The sequence below is a fragment of the Drosophila sechellia genome, chromosome 3R, assembly GCF_004382195.2.
Source record: "Drosophila sechellia strain sech25 chromosome 3R, ASM438219v1, whole genome shotgun sequence".
In the NCBI taxonomy this organism is placed as follows: domain Eukaryota; kingdom Metazoa; phylum Arthropoda; class Insecta; order Diptera; family Drosophilidae; genus Drosophila; species Drosophila sechellia.
Window position 1 is genome coordinate 17509339 of NC_045952.1, and position 20758 is coordinate 17530096.

A 20758-nucleotide genomic window follows, 5' to 3' on the forward strand; every position below is an offset into this window, starting at 1 on the left:
ACTTGGCACTGCTTATTGCCAACCTTTTTCTTTCAGTACATCAGGACATGTAGATTCCCATACGCAGAGACAAAGGAAGATCTCTGCCACATGACATTCCCAATCGCCTTGTCAATGGCCTAATGTGTGGCCACGGTCTTAAGCAGGGAAAACTTGGGATCTCCCCTTGCCACCCACACCACCCCCATGCTAACTAACGGTAATTGACAAAAGAGTCATGAAAACTTTGACTTGAAAGTTGTTGCCACGTTTTTGTTTAACACGCAGCCAAACAAGCTGACAAACTTGTATGACAGCCAGTCAAGCGAAGTTCTCCTGGCAGCGCCTGGGAAAAACTATAGATGCCTGGTGGTTGGCTGCCAGGAGAAGGACGGCGGACGCAACAGGATGTGGGTTCAGGTGCAGGTGTGATGGGTCAGAGAAGCAGTCTCACCTGAGGAGCAGTCACACCCAACACCCACAAACACACACCTCAGGGACAAGTTGTGTTACTTGAGCAAGTTTGCATTGGGTAATTAAGAGCTGTGCAAGTGTTTATTGAGAGATTGTCGGCGGAGAGTGTCTCTACTTATGTGAGTGGGGTTTCCACGCGGCGGGCTCCCCGGAAAGTTTAGTTTTTCCAAGCCGAGCAGACCACAAAAGGGAAATGGGGAAAAAACTTAGAGTGCTGAGAACGATTAAGGTGGGTAAGATACCATCTTCGTTAATATTCTTAGGGCATAATTGTGCGGGATATTGTAGTAGCAAACACCCCGTTATAAATAAATTCTTAGCAGCTATCTCGGAACTTTTCCCATTACCTTACTACGAAAACAGTCGACAAAGCTATCCTTTAAGCTCATTATATACGTAATATATCGATCTTGAGATGTGCATTTGTAAGCGCCTGTTTAATTTCCCTATCTGAAGTATAATCCCCTTTGATATGGATCTAGCAAAGTAATAATTCTGCACGGCTTTTTTCCCCCATTTTGGTCCGACAAATTCCACGTCACTTGGCTAGTCAGTGAACCCATTTGCCTATGCCTATAGAAACAGTCAACAAATGGCACATTAGGACCTAAAACCGATGGTAGCGACTGAAAAAAACGGGCGGGCCAACAAAAACCATTGACAAAAACCCAGTCAATTATGCCAACAATATGCACACATTTCAAAAACGATGCCAGTACAGGAATCAGTATAAAAACAACAACAAGAACAACCAGCACGGCAAGGAAAACACGGATATTCCATAAAACTATAGCAATGTTAAACAACAACAAAAAACAAGGTGGCCGAGCACGAGGGAAAATGGGAAGTGGGGTCAGAAATACCTAACCAAACCGAACGGAATGAAATGAAATGAATAAGCTATGGTGGTAGTGGAGTCCAGGGAAATGGGAAATGGAGTCAGTGTGAAGTTGGTTGAATGTTTTTTGCCCTGCGGCGATAGTTTTATTTTTTCTGACTCTGGCTACGCTTTTAAAAAGTGCTTTGGTTTCCAGATACAATTGAAATCATTAAATGTGAAAATTGCTGCTTCAATTGGTTGCAAATAGATTTTTTTATTCACCCTTGAATCACACATGTTGGTAATGATATTAAAATGATATGGTATTTTTTATTATTTAAAGAGTATTTGATTATATTTCGGAAATGTTTTTTAAATACTTTTTATTACCAATATATTTATTTAATAAATACCTCTTTTGTGTACATTCAAGTATATTCAAAACATCGACACGGAAAGCGCACATTTTTTAGTCGCTCCTTTTTTTATTCACATTTTCATTGCAAGTTACCTGGCAATGCCTTTGGGCGCTTAGCGAATAAATTGAGCGCAGCAATTTCATTTAAATGTGCACAATAAACTTAGTTCATGACCCTCGAGCATTTTGGTTGCACCCCCCTCCCCCCGCCTTCGTCCTGCTCGGTGTGTTGTGTCGTTTATGTCTGCACATCGTCAAATTGTAAATCACATTAAATTTGCGAGCAACATGCATAATGCAGTCCAGGCCGGCGAAAGGCGGCAAAAGGGGCAAAAAGACGCAGCCAGGACGAGCGGCAGAGCCACAGCAGGAAGCGGAAGTGCAGACACATACACATACACACACACTTAAGTGAATTTTCTTCTTTTTGTCTTTTTTTTCTGTGGGGCAATTGAAATGAAATGAATTGCGGTTGAGGAGTCGGCAAACAAAGCAAAGTCAGCAACATGAAACAGAAGAAACTTAAGGAGGAGACCGAGCCATACGTCGCGAAAATTGCGCTGGGAAGAACTGTCGCAAGCCGTCGAAATCGATAAACATGGGGGAAGAAGGAAGAGAAGCGGAAAACCCCGAGCAGAGGAAAACTCAAGCGAGCGGGCTGAGTGAGTGGCACCCAGCATAAAGGTAATTTAGTCGCTTGACATGCTTTTCAAACTGCCAAACGTTTTTCATTTCGCTTCACTCCGCTTTCCCCATCGAGATTTCCTGCACTTGTTTTTACAGCATTGCATTCGATTTGCATTTCCTGCGATTGTTAGATTGTTAGATAGTTGGATAGGTAGATAGTTTTGGGTGTGTGGCCATCCATATCCATCTGCGTTTGTCAGGAGATTTTGAGCTATTTGACAGCGGGATGGCTATGCAAATTGAATTGCCAAATGCAAATTAATTTAATGCTTGCTTTAAATGCCCAATGTAACTCAGCTGGCGGGCAGGGCACTCCAATTAAATCCCGCCTCCCTTTAAGTGCAACTGCCCCCATTTCGCATAAAAATTTAAGCAATATTTTAAAAGCCTGTCTCACGTCTACTGCATATTTTATGCTTTATATTTACAGCGTACGAAATTTTTCGGGATGAACCGGGGGGCTGAGTGGTCGAGCTCCACTTTTGCACCTGCAACTGCAACAATTTCTTCTGGTTCCCGTTGTTGTTTTCCATTTTTGTAGGTGTGTGTATATTTTTATTTTTATATTTTTTCCTGCTTCAATTTCCGGCAAACTGCCGACACGGCTTATCCGAATCGCTCGCCCCCGCTTCTCGCGCCCCCAGGCGCCTGTACCATGCCCACTTTCATTTCAACTACACGCTCAAGTGAACTTTGCTAAATAATACAACAAATTGTGCAGTGGGGCCCACTCCAAGCACCCTCGACGCAACAAAATTTAAAACATTTTCGAGAATTTATATATATATGTAGGAATATGTATTTTGCAACTTGAATTGCATTTTTGAAATCGAGCAAGCTGCGCGGGTGACGACCTAAATATTTGCCCTGTTGTTAAATTAAAAGAGATGGAATAAAACCAGCGTCAGCATTGCTGGTGCGAGAAATAAAAGGCAAAACTAAATCAACAAACGACTACGGGCCAAAGGCAGACATTATGAAAATGGCGACAAACGACCGGAAGTGGCCACCAGCACACCAACACACTCGCACACAAAGGCACACACAAACGCTGTATGTGTGTGTGGAGAGCAGCACATGGGATAGTATGGCCCGTAGCTAACCTGGTGCTGACTTCCTGCGATTTAAATATGGCCAAGCCGCAGAGCCAAAGCCAAAAGCCAAACAGACGACAACGCATGCGAACAGTCGGGAGGGGGGCTGGGGGCTACAGAGGGCGGGAGGGCGTGGCAAGGAAGTGGGACAGCGTAGGAAGCAGCCAGCTATATAATGAGGCTGAAACCACGCTCGCATTCGCCCGCTGCTCATTTCCAGGTCGACATAATTTGTCCATAATTTGTCTGCGTCTTGCGCAGAGAGGTCGGCGGAAGGGGGAGCTGTGTGGAACTCCGTCTGAGGGTTTATCTATGCCCCACCGGGAAGCTATTTATGTCCTCTTTTGGGGCTCCATTCACCCCAGACAAAATTCGGTTACAGCCAACGGCGTGGGGAAATGTAAATTATGAAACTGAGTCGATTTTTAATAGAGAAATTGGGGGAAAACGGAATTTGATATACACCGTGGGAGAAATAGATATTGTAAATATAATATTATACTATCGACTTTCTAAGTACTATTGTTTTTTATTTCCAGTGTAGTTATAGGGGTAAAAGAGAGCCACCGCTAATAGTGTGATAAGCGACATGCACACGTGAAAATGACCTACTTAGCCACCTCTTTCCCCTTTTAAGCCGAAGCTAACCATTAATCTAAACCACTTTGGACACGGCACAAACATTTGCCGTGTTGGCCCCGGTGTTAACAACTTTTTCACGGCTCTCACTGGCCACGGACTAATTAAACGAGACGGAGTCTAATCATGTTGAATTTGTGACCACTGATTGATTGATTGATTGCATGCTCGTCCTCTGAAACTCGAAACTCCCTGAACACTTAGCCACGATGAAGAGGCGTTTGAATGGTCATGGCTTAGCCAAAAGTGATTAGAAATCAATACACAGTTTGACCTTATATAATTTTTTATCAAAATCTTTGTTAAACAATGTCATTAGTATAAGTATTGATATCAGAGAACTGCAGCCCGCCACTGGCACTCTACGTCCACCCGATAAACACTCGGTACTCTAGGCACCCCTTTGTTTTTTGACACCCTACTTGCGGCAACTCAAAATACTCGAGTGTTTTACCAACGTGGTGTTATTGTTACGAGTAAAAAAACCACCAGAGGCCTGCTGCGCAATAACCGTTTGGGTGAGTGGACGCACAGTCAACGATCGGCCGCACGTCATTTTTTGTACGCGGGCTGCAGTTCTCTGGTCATTTTTTGTACGCCTAAAATTTGTATGGGTGGAAGCGTGACGGGTATATATACCCGTTTTGAATTATTGCCTTGTAATTTTTCACACGTCGCTAGCTGAATACTCTAATGAAAAATATTCTTACATAAAGTCATTTTTGAAATGAATTTTGTGACATTATGTACATAGATTCGGCTATTAGCATTATTACTATTACTATTATTTTAACTATAATCTATACTTAAATTATTAATAATAATATTTATTATTATTATTATTAATTAATTATATTTAATATTTATTATTAATAATTAAATTATATATATATATATATATTAATAATATATAATATAATAATATATAATATAATAATATATAATATAATAATATATAATATAATAATATATAATATAATAATATATAATATAATATATATAATTATAATAATATATAATAATAAGATGAAGGGCATATTTTACAAAGTATTCGGCAAAGTCTAGAGCCACGCCGAAAGAATAGTGTGTAAACGTATGAAGTGTAAAACGTATGGAGTTACGCATCTTGTCTTTGACTCGACTATCTAAGAGACCACCCGAGTATTTTTGGAAACACCCGAGTATTTTTGGAAACACCCATGTGTTTAACGGTAATGTGACCGAGTGTGATCGGCACCCGCGACGCACAGCACCGTATTGATTCGGGTGCGCGCACAACGGGGTGTCTTGTCTGCATGTTCAGATTTATACTGTGTGTTTGTAAGTACCCGCGATGTGCGTGGCGGCTAGCACCCGCACACTAAATTGTAGGGTGTGAGTCGAGTGGCAAAAAATGCCACCCTTGCAGTTCTCTGATTGATATAGTATCCATTTCATTTTAGATTATTGTGGCTCAATTGTTTTCATTTCTTTAGAAGAACTAATTTTATTAAATGAATAATATTTTAAATCAAACTAAAGGCAATGTTTTATGTATATTTTAACTACGTAAGCGGTTAATTAGTTCAATTTTATTCAATCATTATCTATGTATATCGCACATCTAGGCTGTTTAGTAGGGAGGTGCAGCCAGCTCTCACACTGAGAAGAATCTTGTATTTTAATATATTCATGATGCATCGCTGCTTGCTGACAAGAAAAAAACAACAGTGGCAGCGGCGATAAAACAACAATAATAATAAAATGTAGCAGTAAGAGCAACAGCTGCAGTGACAATAACTCCTGGCATTGCACATGCACATCCACGCACACGCACACCTATGCAAACAGCCACTGAGGTTGCCCACATAAGTATGCTGCACTTTTTGCAGCTGCCTTATAACATAGCGACGCGCCTAGGTGTGTGTGCGTGTTTGTGGCTGCACTGTGTATACTTGTATGTATCTATGCAACAGCAGCAGCTGCAGTTGCCGCCAGCCATTACAGCCCCCACCAGCCCCTTCACGTTTGTAATTGAAAATGTTTTGTTTTAATTAACTGAAGCGAATTTTTGCAGCTGAAATGTATGTGTTCGAGGGGTGCGAATGTGTTGGTTGACTTCTAGGCCTTTGGCGGAAAGGCTTCTTAAAGCAGAACCTTCACTTATTGTTATTATGATGCGCTTTATTGTCGCGCGAAGCGAGGCGAAATACTTTTGATATTTCTTTACGGCGTCAAATTTATGTTTACAGCACAAGTGGGATGTGCAATGAAAGCTCGCCAAAAACAATGCCAAGCGGAAACGGAAGATCCTGGTATGTATGTGTGAGTGCCTGTGCTTGTGTGTGTGGCACTCAAAATGTTTGGGTTATATGAAGACATAAAAGTGTTTTATAATAAAGCAAAGCGTGAAATAATTCACAGCTCTATGTGGTCCTTTGCGAAGCGAAAGAATGAAGCGCAGCAGCCGCAGAAGCTGACAATTTTTATAGTCCCTCAAGCGCACAGATATACATACATATATGCCAGTATATACGACAAAACACTCCCACACACACACACAGTGGTAATGATGTTAAATAAAATATTGTTTATGTGGCAACATAATAAATGGCCAACTGCCGCCAACCGACTCGTAAAGCACACACCTAGACATTCACATTCGCATTCACAGCGACATTATTATGACCGAGAGCAACTCATAATGGTTTATATATCTCGGCGTCAATAGAAGCCCACCGAATGTTCCTCTATGGCTGCACACTTGACAATTACAATAATGACAGATGTGGCCGACGTGCTGGGGCAAAACTTTGGGCCACTTCAAGTGTAAATAAATGTTTAGACGAATGTTTGTGTTGGGCAAAGAGGCATTGAAAGGCTATAGCTGGTGTTATGGAACTCAGGTGCGAGACGTGGAATTAGATAACTTATATCAGAAGGTGGAACATTTGTGAAAAATTTCCCATGTAGTTATGGTATCTTATTACGTTTATTTATATGTCATACAATATACGTTTTGGAAGTATCAAGTGATGTTAAAGGAATTAGCAGATTCTGAATTTTTTTAATGGTTTTTTTTGTGGAAAATTCGTATAATTTGCTGCCTTATTTAGCTACTTTTCCAGCCGCTTAGCCCAGTTTTTTTTCCGCTCCGCATCCGAGTGACCCAGTTGAGCCTTGGGAACCTTCGCCCACCTCGCCCTGCGCTGTCATGTTAAGTGTCAGACCCTGGACACGGACACGAACAAGGTCTTGGGCCAAATCTCTCAGCAACCCAGCTGCCCAGGCTGCCTTCTGCAAACCCCAGTAACCACGAAAGGGGGTGAAAGTACAGGAGCATTGTGTCCTGAGTTCTTTTGGGGGGAATGGGTTTTCGGGGCCACAAAAATTTTCTAATTTATTATTTTGCGCATTTAAATATTTTAAGTGTCCCGCAGGACTTGAACTCGCTTTTTTGGTCTCCTCACATTTACGCCGCCCTCCCGCTCTTGATAAACTTGCAAGGACACTAAAAATTAGTCGCCTGGCCGCACGTGTGTGTGTGTGTGTGTATCCCCGTCTCCCTCGCTCTCTCTCCGTTCCCGGCTATCTCTTTCACTTTTTGCTCTGCAACAGCGACAGCAGCAAAAGCAGCAGCAACCACGTTACAAGTTAATATAATTTTAATGAAAATTAACATGAAGCCTGGCACTTTTTGCCACGCTTTTATTTCCCCAAAGACGAGCCCCCCGACACACAAATACATATGTGTACATATGTGTATGGCGTGTGTGTCTCTGTCTCTGTCTCGCTCCCCCAATCCAGCCATCTCGCTCGCCCCGAGTTGGTTTATTGCACACACCGCTCCGCTATTAAGCGCATAGTTTACCAGCTTCCTTCATTTTTATTCCCCTCTTACATAAGCTTTTTGCCTAATTTGTTGCTGTCGAGTGCGTTCTCGTGTTGGGATTTACGCAACTAATTTCACGTAGGCAAAATGAAAAGGATGCTGCCGCCTATGGCGCCGTCGGCTGTGGGCGTGGCAGCCACCTGGCTTTGATTTATAATACCCGACGAGTTCAGCTCAGTTCGGTTCAGTTCAGTTCAGGGGAAGGCTCAGGTACACACACACACGCGCGCAGACATCCTCGCAGGCTCCTTTGTAACGCGCTCCTGTTGCACCGGATCAAATTTTACTTGCCACAAACACAAGCACAGACACGGGCACACCAACACACGCACACCCTCAGCCAGCTCGACTTTGATAAAATTAATGCCGCTGGGGACATTTGCAGTGGTGCACTGCCGCCATCAAATTTCAATATGTCGGTGCACTCTGACGGTTGTCCTACGGGACTGCAAATCACAAGAGTGCACAGCAGGACGGGATCTAACTGGCTTATAAAAGCAGCGGAAAGAAAGATGAATGTGTAAAGAACTTAAAAGTTTTTATTGATATTCATCACCGAGCCGTACATTTTCATAACTCTTTTGTGCCAAAATAAGCTCTTTGTCTTGGTAATTTAATGAAATCCAGTTTTATTATTAGTTAGCTCAAAAAACAATTTACATGAAATCAGTTTAGGAATTATTATCTAGGCCAACCTTAGCATTTCAACTAACCGCAAAGGCAATACCAATATTTGGGTCCGTCACTCAGGACCCCACACACTTCTTGGTCATTAGTCCTGTCCAACCTAGAGATAATCAGCCACAAAAACAAGCCTCGAATCATTTTGGTGTTGGCCGAGTTTGCTGTGCTCTTTTCGGCAGGATGGGAAATATGCTCATTTATCAAGAAAGCGGCGAAACTGAGGGGCGATGCCCTCGAGAATCTGATTTTTCAGGGTCTGTTTGTGGATTGGGGTGACAGGACGCGACCTTGACGGGAAGCAATTAGTTAATACATTTTGTAAGTAGCCTTGGTTGCCTTATCTGCAATCGGCAATAAATAAATTACATGACTCTTGGATTTCCTCTGGCGCGTAGAGCACGGTGAAGCAACGGGGCGGGGAGTATGGCGTGAAAGTATGGTGTCGTCCTAATGCAAACATCTAATGGTGACTGTGACTCTTTCGCCTGTCTTGGCCTGAATATCCTGCAACTTATCGTGTCCTTGCCACTGTCTCCATTCTCCTTTTGCACCCCCCTCCGTATTTTTTTATTGGCCTCGTCTGTCTCAGCCCCGTCTGTCTATCTTTTTGTGTCTGTTTGTTTCTCAGCTCGCATATCGCAGTTTCCGTTTCACAGCCATGTGTCGTTTATTTTATTTGCTGCCAGCATTTCAGCTGCCGGCGAAATCGATTTTTATTTTGCACTCGTGCTTGGTTCGCCTGGCTTTTGTTTTGCTTTTCCCTCTGCTGTTGTTTGCCGAGAGGATATCGGTTTGATTTGACTGAAATTCAAACGGAGTCCGGCATTGAGAACCAGTCTCAGACAGCGGGCTTGATTGGAAAGCCCTCGAAAGACGCTGGGAATTTGCTCGGCTAATGCTGAGGCATTTGGTTGGTTTTTCCCGGTGATTCCTGAGCTTGGGTAACAAGTTTCCGTTTTCGTATCGATTGCCTTTGTCCTCTAATTAGCGCCGCTCGCAACTTTTGTAATTAGTGCATTGTGTTGAATTTCGGTTTCATTGATTTAACAATTAGGTAGAAGTAAAAGTTTCGCGGGGCGATTAAATTGAAATTATTTGCCCAGCTCCCCCTTAAATCCCAATTAGGCATTGGAAAGTGGTCACTGGCAGCTGTCCTGGCAACATCTTAAATTGAAGGTTTTCCAGGAGCCGTAATTAAGCTGGCTTTGGCCTAATGAGCCACGCGATCCGAAGTGTGGCCCAACTTCCAGGCTCTCACTTTCTCCACCCATTGAGCAGGCTCCTCTTGTCATATGTCAGAGTTGAGATGCCGAAACGCCCATGGCTAAAATAGGAGATTAAAGAGGCGATAGGCGACAAGCGACATGCAAATAAAACCCGAAGAAGTTGCTGCACTTAAAATGTTTTAGTATGTTGTATTAATACTAAAGTTGAAGTTATTGTTTATTCTCAGCCCGGTTAGTACCAGTTCTTAGATATTCATTCATTTATTTGGAATTTTGTGCTTCGATTTCGTGGCTAACAAGTATTTAGTCTTCAAAATAAAAACATTTGTGGCCAGTGTACCAAAAGCCCAAAGACTTGTCGCCCTCTTCCGCCCTTTTGTGCTGTGATTGGGCCAAACACATGGATAGACAAAAGGTGCCGCCGTCAAAGCGGGAGCTATCACATAAGTGCCCCCATCCCATCCAATGGCCCTTTTTCCCTCTTGGCTGACAGGCTTTGCAGTGGGCTGTTTTCTCTATTTTCCATCTTGTTTTCTGTCTTTTTTTGGTAGCTGTGCACTCAGAGAGTTAGCCCACTTTTGGGCTTTTTGTATTGTTTGCCTCTCGCCTTTTGTGTGTGTGCCGGTGTGTGTGGGCCAAAAATAGAGCGCTTGGCAGATTTAGGCGCTGATATGTTTGAGAGAGGTGTGTTTGCAAAGTGCCCGCCGCCTTACCAATTTGGACGCCATACAAACTAATGCGCTTTGATGCCAACTGACAAACCCATCAGCCAGTTGGCACTCTTTTGGCGCAGCTTCTCGTTTTCGCTTTTCCGATTTGCCGCCATTTCGATTTTTTCCCTTTTTCCTTTCACCCCTAGACAACCCTTTTGCGAGTGGTGGGTAGCACGGAGAGTGGCCACATTAATCACATTAATCAAATCAAATTAGACGTCCGAAATTGATGCAAATTAACAGAGCAGCCAAACAGCGTCATTCGATATGTGAGCGAATCCATCAAAATCAATCGCCAAGCATACCCGAAATTGAATAATCGATTCGCTGCCAAGGCAAATACAAATAAGTGTTGATCGGGGGGCATAGGGGAGACATTTTGGTAAATTGTGTAAGCTTGCCATTTAAATGTGTACGCCGGGCTATCGAATTACTAAACGTGTCGCATAAAACACAAAGGACCTCGGCAAGCAGGAAGTTTGTGAATGCCACGTGTCTTATGTCAGGCCACGGGGCGCATTAAAGGCTACAAATCGTTTTAAGCTCTTCACGTAAGCAGGCACACACGAAAATACTCTCGAATTTCTCTTGGCCCGCAAACATTCTGGCATTGATTGCACTCACTTATTCATGATTTTCCTTCTTATTTCTGCGGCATTTCCTTTTTTATATCCCCTCTAAGGGGAACAATATTGTAGCTCTATTATGCAGAAAGCTGCTCAGAAATACTTATGTACTATGTGCTTCCCAAGAAGCTGCGATGCCGATTAAGTTCTGTTTTTCTTTTCCTCTGCAGAGGCAAACTCAAATCTGAGTTTTGGAAGAACTCTAGACTTAGGAGAAAAAGTTGAGTAAATTTGGAAAAAGTTGGCAGTATTGCCGCAAAGATTATTTAGATAAGATAATAAATAAGCAAGGCCAACATGGCGTATGCGTAATACTTGTCTTGCTCAAGTTCTGCACAAAGTTTTATATTTTATATTATATATAATGTTCGATATTAATCTAAAATCAAATCTTTCGTTGACTGACATCGAAATTATTTATTTATTATTATTCAGTGCAGTTCTTTGACAAATTCAGAACCTTGAACTTTGGAGCTTCATTTACCCTTTCAATACTTGTATTAGATGACAATCTTTTATACCTTCGACAGCATAATGATTGCCGTAAATCGTGACCCCATAGAGCTGCACTATCTGTCCCATCTCCTGTTAGATATTATGCAAAGCACTTAAATGAATGCACAAACACATGGAAGCCGGCACTAACACTCACACATGTACGAGCGCAGAGTGCTCTTAGCCGGATTCTACTCTCTCTCTCTCTATTTGGATTTCCTACCCGGTTTCTAGTTGGGGCTATAAAATGCTCGACAGCCAGAGCGCGAAACAAATTGCATTAGGGTCCTGAACCCTTGCACCTGTGCATGTACAGCTTGTGCGGCCAAGGTAAATATGATAAATCACCATTGCTCTGGTGTTTCTCCTTGCCATGACAAATGACGCGGGTGCGGAGATGTTAGGGAAAAGGGAAAATTTTGATACTGCTGCTGCTGCTTCTGCTGGTTCTGTTCAGTACTGTTCCATATATGGATATATACAATAATCGATGCGATTTGATGAATGACAACTGGTCCTGTGTGCGAGTGTGTGTGTGTGCTAGTGAGGCGGCCATTGCCATATATCGGTTGTATTATGTGCACGAATATCAACATATTTATGTCTGTGGCACTGCGCATAAATATTCATGTTTATTGCCAGATACGGGGACAAACGTGGAGTCGTGCAGCTGGAGCTTGAGCTCGAGCTGAAGCTGAAACGGAAACGGAAGCGGGCAAGCAGTTAAAGTAAGCAGAAATCATAAACGAAAATCACGTAATGCGTGCGACCCACTCGAGGCGTCAGGTGTTGGCGCAATGATTTTCCATTTTACGCCTGAAAGTCATGCGCTAATTTTCTCGTCCTTGGGTTCGCGCCCCACTCGCTTCCCTTGCCATTTTTGTCTATTCATTGTCATTTGCCACACTTGCCGCCGCGCACTCTCAATTGACATTAATGACTGGGCCAAATTGTCCTAATTGAGACAGAAGGTGTTGCGCCGGTGAGTTTTATAATTAGCCCCAGCCATTCACATTGATTTGCCTGGATCAGAGATACAAAGTAATGCTGCACTGAGCACTGCTTGATCCTCATCCCGGTCACGTCCCGCATAAGCAAGTGAAGCAAGCGAAGCACTCAACCGGCGGACTTGACCTTTGCCTTTGACAGCAGCGCCCCTTCGAAAAATGGCTTATATAAAGTTGGTCAGGGCAGCATATCAGGATAAAATACTCTATTCCCCAATCCTTTTGCCTGCCTGTTGGTGTGTGGGTGGGCCAAAAATGCGTTGAGAATATAAAAGTCACGTAACTGGCTGTCGTTTCCTCTAGCGCCGCACACGCGCTTAACCCACACCAACGCATCAGCACACCATCACACACATACGTCTACATCTACATCATTACCAGAAAACTAAGTCCTGGCATTAGCATTTGTTTGTGTTCGGCTGCTTTGATTACGCTTCGATTCGAAAGCTAGGTAAAAAACTTTTACCAAAACTTTTCTCTTCACTTTTTTGCTCAACTTTTAGCTGGGTTTGCGTGTGCGTGTGCTGAAAAGGGAGAGTGGGTATTAGTGGGCCAAAATGTCTTTATTTATGTGTATTATGAAAATATGAAGTCAAAGCCAAAAGGGGGAAATCTATAGGGGCTCTATTGGCATTAGAGCTTAGTTAGTGGCTCAAGCTCTAGACACAAAAATAACAGGAAACGTGGCGCACATTTCACCTGGGTTGAGGCCCATTTAAATGCAAAAATCTTCTGGATCTTCTTTCCAGGAGGCTACCAATATGAAAAGTTTAAATTTATCAGACAGTCAAATGGCAAGGCAAATACTGATGATGTTCACGGCAGACAAAAAACAAACAGCAGCACGAATAAGGCTCTTTGGGGCCTTCTCATTTTTGCCATTGGCATGAACCGGCAACAGTCAACTTCAACTTTATTTTGATGGCGCGGTAAATTGCGGAAAAATATGTATATGCTGGCAGGAAGGGCGAGCTAAATAAACCTCAAAATACTCTTACTGCAAGGCATTCTAATATTTTCAATTTGTTCGGTAAAACTTTCTTTCTTTGCTAAATATAAATAATTTAAATATTGCGGCATGGCAAGGAAATTGCTTATGAAAATGTGGACAAGATTAAGTTAAGAAAATTAATTTAACATTTTTATTTTAGCTGGGCATGCAGATTCCTATATAATCAATATGAAAATACTTTTTTTAGGGTATGAATAATATCAAAAGACGACAGCAAAGGCAAAAATGATGTGCTTGCCCACAGACATTTATGCGTGTGCTGGCATCATTTTCATACGCGTCGCACAAGTTTTGCAAGCCCAGTAAGGACCTAAGCAGACGGATGTGGGCGTGGCCCAGGGGGTAGGAAAAGGGGTGTGTTCGGGAGAGAGGGTCGCTGACATGCAACGCGCTTTCAATTTCAGGGCCCCAGGCTAGATGCCAGTTCGGCAGAGTGTGTGTGAGTCTGGGAAATCTTTAAGCGCAGACAGGAAATATTTTGTTGCCCTTTTCTCATCGTAGCCATCATCATCATCAGCATGAACAGCAGCAGCAGAAACAGCAGCAGCGGTTGAAACATTGTAGCCTCTGCTGCTTATTGCGAAAAAATCCTTTCGCAATGTCCTTGCTTCTGCACACTTTTTAGGCCTCGTGCGCTTTAGTTTTCCACGTGTGTGTGTGTGCGTCAGTTTGCTTTTAATAGTTCGCTCGTCCTGTGTTTTCTGTTTGCTTTGCTGTCAGCGCTTCATGCGTGACAAACACACAGAGACGAAGGATCACGGAGGACATCGAGGAACACTCGACTCGAGACGCAAAAGTTTGCGTGACTCGCGCATAGAAATTATGGCAGAAACCAAAAGAACGAAAGACGAAAACGGCAAGAAAATACTCTGGAAAAGAGAGGGTCGAGCGAAAATGCTTACATTCGCGTGAAAAATTAGCCGAGCGAGGTCAAAAAGAATTCCTGATTAAAGAGTTAAGCGTTTGTCATGCCATTTTCCCCCTCTCCAGAACCTATTCTGCATGCCCTTTTATCTGGGTTAATCAAATGTTTTTCTGGCATTTTCTGTCACTCTCAGTCGACCACGCCCCTGCGCCCCCTTTGATGTTCATGCCTTTGTTTGCCCAAAATGTCAAACATGTCAAATTAATTTTCATATTTGTTTTGCTTTTTAGATAATTGAATGTCTCTTTTATTTGCTCATTTCATATGCCAGAAGTCTGCTTCCGCTCATTTCGTTTGCATGTTTGTTTTGCTGTGGTTTATCTTCCTACATTTTGGGTAAGTAAATGTTTTTTTAATACAAGCAGCAATCGTTTCCGCTCAGTCTGCTATCGATTTGTTTAAGGAACTTAAAGATTAGCAAATAATCGAAAAAGTACAGATTTGAATCTGTAAGCAATTGCTTTATAAGAAAAAAATTAAATTTAATTGAATATCAATTGTTTAATTTATCAAAACATTTTTCATAATTGTTAATGAATTAGTAAGTCTACCCGAAGTACTAATTACAGTTCAGAGAGGAATATTTCAATTTAAATAACAGTTAAACGATTTAAATATGAAATTAATATTTAAGTAACTATTTTGAAATGGCCTAATAAAGCACAGCTAAACAATCAGTTAAAATAAAGTTGAGCTGGAATGGCAAACAAATTGCCTAGCTTGAATGGAAATGAATAATTCAATTAAAATCGTAATGAAATTTCTGGAAAATGTGTGTCAATAGTGTGTGTGTGTGCTTTCCAGGTGTATCCAGGTATATCAGGAGTATAACTCGGGTAGGTGTAGTCACTAATCAAGTGGCTACCCCAGACCCCATTTGTAGAACCTTCGGCATATACATAAACAATTACACTAAGTGCCACAATTTACCAAAGGCCATAAATCAATAGGACCAAGCAGTCGTTTCGTTATATTAATTATTATTATTGAAATATATCTGCCGCAGTCGCCCCGACATTTCCCACTGACCAGAGTTGGGCAAACAGAGAATTACAGACATTAGCCAGTGTCAATAAAGACGGGGAATCGGAGAAAGTTATCCTGCCAGCCTTAAATTATAGTGTAGCCAAATTTTTGTTTGTTTTTAGCCAGTGATAAGCCTGGCGAAACTGCAGCTTAAAATCAAGCTAATCTCTTAGGCGCCTCCCCCAAACTATGCAATGGAAATTCAGTAATAAAACGAAATGTAATGGAGAGGGAGTAGGTGGTAGGGAGCGGTCTAAATAATGTGCCAGAACGGTGAGCTGGTAATAAAAAATGCAGCAAGCAGCAGGCCAAGCGGAAACGGAAATAAGCAAGTAGTCCGAAATCAGGAGAGAGAAAAAGGGACGCAGCAGCTGCAGAAACTTCAGCCCGGTCTGCTCTCTCCATCCCGGTCACTTATTTCGAACACAAAGTACATATTTTACTTAAACATAAGCAATGGCTATTATTTTAAGTTACCCACGCGCTCGCTGATTTAATTTCAGACTATTATGCGCACACAATGCCAACGGTAAACGCAGAGGGAAACTGGTGGAAAACTAAAAGCCCCAAGGAGGGAAAAAGTGTGGGAGAGAGTTGAAAGTTGCCCGGCAAGACGATGCTTTTAATACACTTTGCATAACTAACTGTCAGGGCTTTTATAGTTTTACGATATGATGGTATTACATTTTGATAGAAATGGTTTTATATACAAGATATAATGTAGCTATATAAAAGAAATGGTAATCGGGAATGCTTTCGAAACCCTATGAGTCTAGCTCTTAGTGTAATCCCCATACTCTTTCCTTGTAACTAGTGCAAAGTTTACTATATTCCGGGTCTATAGCAATATGCCAGTTGAGTTCTGGCCGTAGTTTTGAGCTCATGTTGCTCTTTCACTTTTTATGCTGTTACACTCCTTCATTTTCTTGCCCCGTGCAGATTTGGGTCGACCATTTCAATGGGTTCATTTTCTACAGCAAGTAATACCCCACCTAAAAAAAAAATTTCATCCTTCGGATTTTGCTTTTTATGGTACGCTTTGCCCGCCTTTGGTCCTCCTTTAATGTTGTGTACTGGTCAACATTGAAAGTACATTAGCCTTTTCAGTTATTTTGTTGTCTGCTCATTGGTCGAGATTTAGCATAAACCGAACTGAATGCATGGCTTCATATTTAAAAGAATTTGTGTTTATTTCAGTCAAGCAATCATGACTGTGCTTTAGAAAGAGGACCAGATAACTTCCATTAAGCTTTGAACCAAATCCCTAAATAATGCATGATCGTCTAAAGTATTAATGAGCTTATGTAAAATTTTAAACAAATGTTTTGTTAACGTTCCGTATCATATGTTAATAGTTTTCCAAACATTTAATTATACATTGAAGCAAGAAGACATATAAATTCGTTTCTCAAGTTATGCTATTCAACCAATTATTCAAAGCCTATTGCTGACTGTCCAAATTTTGATAGGTTTTCCAACGAAATTCAATCGGTCATTCCCATCTACTGTATTGGGCACAAAATAAAATCCGCAAAGATATTTGCGCAAAACCGATGCTCAATTCCCCATAAAATACAATAAAAGCGCAGGCTGTAAGCAGCTTTGATTACCGACACTCTCAACGGATTTATTTCCCCTTGCCCGCTACTCTGACACTTTTTTCGAGCAGTGTACGAGTGTGTGTGCTTAGGCATTTGAAACCTAATTAGTTATCAAGCACTTCAAGTGCCCGAGCTCGAGTTGTTCCAGACCTATGTTGGTTTGGGCTTACCTCTGCAGCTGTGTGTGAAATTTATTGTTTCAAGTTAATGCCACTTGATGGATTATTTGGCTTTGTACAGCCAAAGCTTTGATTTCAATTCTTCTTTACTTTGAAATGTGATATTCGCCAGTGCGATTTAAAGCGCTTTCATTTGAAAGAGGGGGAATGATTTGGCAAAGGGAAATACGTGCTATAAAGCATGTACTTCTGTGATCAACATAAAAAAAACAAATTAAATCATTTCATTTCAAAAATATATCCACAGGCGAACAACGTTTTTCTACATCTGACAACCTATGTAATCGATTCCCAATTGGCCCATATATTACATTTAAATCTAGTTTTTCATTTGCAATAATAATTCAATATTAGGAAAATGTGTAACCTGCTAATGGTGAATATATTTTCGTTACTTTTACTCTCGCTGTTCCCAGCAACCTGCTGCTTATGTCGGATGTCCCAAAAGTCATCTTGCATAGTTCCGCTATTAACTATTAAAATTAATTGTGAAACTTTTCACTCCGTGCTTTATGCGAGTCACACGCTTCGTCTTCCATTTGTGCTCATAAATCTCGGCTGTCTACACACACCGACTCGCATCCTTTCAGCCGTTGTCCTCGAGAGCCTGTCAACAAAGGGCCAGTGAAAGTTTTCGTGTGTCATGACAATATTTACATGCTGCATTAAACTTGCTCCCCTTGACAGGCGAAACTTTTGCAGCTGCTGCTCATGTTATTAAAGTTGCGCATACGCCAGGTTGTCCCCTGGCCAGCTTGATTTATGCGAGAAGAAGCCTTAAGTTTTGGACCAGGCTTTTAATAATTTAAGCTCTGCAGAAAATCAGAGACGAGATAGCTCCCCACCCCCGGATGCCTCCCTGGCCGGTTGCCAAGCCACGTTGCGCTGACTGAGCCGAAAAATGCAAAAATTTCCTGCTGCCGCTCCTCGATTCTGGCCATGTTGACAATGGCGGCAACAAAGCGCATTTGGCCAGAGCCTGCAGCCTTGCCAACACCCATACCCATAGCCACACATATACCCTTACCCAAATCCACATTCACATCCACATTCACATTCACATCCAGATGCGAAGACGTGCTCAGCAAAAGTGAAATGGCAACAATATATGTGCGAATGCGAATACGAATGTTCCCAGCCCGCCCGTCCACAATGCAAACGGGTGCGAGACTCACAGAGTTGTATACTACTCTGCTTGCCATATATGTATATAGAAATAAAAAGTAGGTTATGCACAGACAGCATTTTAATATGATTTCCATGGCTTATGTCTCCTCGGGATAGACTAACGCACTTCCCAGACTGACTAACTGACACCCCGGCATCAACCAAATGATCAAAGGCAATGGGAAATATTATCCCTGACACAATCGCAGACAAATTGTAAGTTCCACTCATTTGTGTGACCCACTTTGGCGTTGTGCCTTCAAAGAGATCAGCAGGGAATTTCAGCAATACTGATGACTAAACCTATTAAGCTTTATGCCAGCTAAGTCTGACAAATTTTTATAAAAAATGCATTCGCAGCTGAAAACTTTAAAGAAGCAGATTTAAAATTCCGTTTACTATGCTTAAAACAAATCTGGTGATCCTTATTTGGTTATAAGTAACAACCGTTTCGTCTTCCATAATTGTTTTATCATTTTTTCAGGTAATATTTGCTGCCATTCGTTGACAAGAAAATGATACTTTATTACTTAGGGAATTAGGGCATATGTATTACAATAAAATTCCTAAAAGAGATTTTAATCCCCCAATTTTCCTACACCGTCTTATATTTGTTTTCAATAATACTCTTTATTTTCATTCAATTCCGAATTATTATTACAAGGAGACTGCCGGAATTTAAACACTGAATTTATTTCTTGTATTGAGGCCTTTTGTGTGGAATTGTTTTCGCTTTAATACCATTACATTTCCACATACCTCCCAGCTGAATAGAATAAATGTTTCTATTTTTAATGCTTCAACCTTCCTAGCACAATGGCCTGCATTATTATTCCTAGCATACTTTTGAGCGCTCACTTTCGTCTGAAGATTAGGTATGTCGGTACAAAAGTATATGTACGTTTATTTTGGTAGCTATTTACTTCCCACATGCACTTACCCCTATTCTGGCCGTATTGTATCCTTTTGCTGTGGCGCTTACTCCGCTTTTTGGCGTTTTTTACGGCCTTTGTAATAAAATCAGCCCGCAGGGGTTAGGAAATGGAGTTGTTGCTGCTGCTGTGCTTATTGCTTATTGCTCCTGCAGAGGGCGTGTTGGCGTTGAGCGAGTTTTTATGCAGCCAGCGAGACGCACACACATCATATCAAAAGGAGCTGAAGGAGTTGGAGGAGCAGCGGCAGACAATTGAGCAAAAAATATGGCAAAGTATTTGGCGGGTGCGAGGCATAAATTTCGATTTCGTCGGCCTTGCTTTTGCTTTGCTTGTGCTGCTAACTTTCTCGTCTTCGAATCGCCGCCAGCCGCGAGGCCAATATTTAAAGTAGCAGCCGATGCGAACTTTATTTATGACTCAATAATGTGTATTTTGATTTATGCATTGTGGGCGCGTACACAAGCGCACATACATATATAGTCGTACACTGTAACTGCGGCACACACATAAACGCTCCCAATCGCACTCACTCACACACACTCACTGTATTGTTGCCTCAAGCCAAAAAGGACGCGATTTGCATAACAACACATTCAGAAACTTAACGCAGGCGTTTGAGATGTTTCTACTTCTACTTCTAGCACGTGCACTCTCGTCTCGCTTGACGGTTTTCTATTTTTATTTGGTTGTTGTATATTCAGCATTCAACAATTGCGATAACCTATTGAGATATACCTTCGAAGAGCTTGGCTGGCACTTGTTTCTTGATTTCCAGCCCAATTGCTTCGTTCGCCAGTTTGCGGATGCGGACGGTCAACACTGCGGCTACGCGATGTGAGTCGATGCGATGCGATGCCCGTACGACAGCGACAACGACAACGACAACACGACAACGAGAACGAGAACGACAAACGGCGGCAACGGAGCACGACAACTACACAAATCCACGACCTTTTCAGTACTAAAGCGCCTGGCCATTCATTCGTGGCTTTGGCCACTTTTGCCATCGCCCTCCACGATTCGGATCCTTCGGCTTTCGCTCGGGTCGTGCATTTTCGACTTGCCGAACAGTCGAATCCTTTGAGTTTCCCTGTTTGTGTGAGCCCTGTAAGTGGGCCAACGCTGTTGGCCGATTCGATTTCGAATGCCAGAACGGCTGGCAAGGGCCAGCGTATAAGAG

General features: G+C 42.1%; 1 protein-coding gene across 3 annotated transcripts in view; it reads right to left on the reverse strand.

Annotated features, from left to right (window-relative positions):
* LOC6606889 (irregular chiasm C-roughest protein) overlaps positions 1–20501 on the reverse strand; it is a 77701-nt gene extending 57200 nt beyond the window's left edge. For 2 of the 3 annotated variants that reach the window (XM_002031647.2, XM_032721782.1), the window contains exon 1: positions 20314–20501. The gene's annotated coding sequence lies outside the window, so the exon portion shown is untranslated. Of the gene's footprint in view, positions 1–19583 lie in introns of all 3 variants that reach the window. The other variant, XM_032721781.1, reaches the window with a different exon arrangement.
* Positions 20502–20758: the final 257 nt, after the last annotated feature.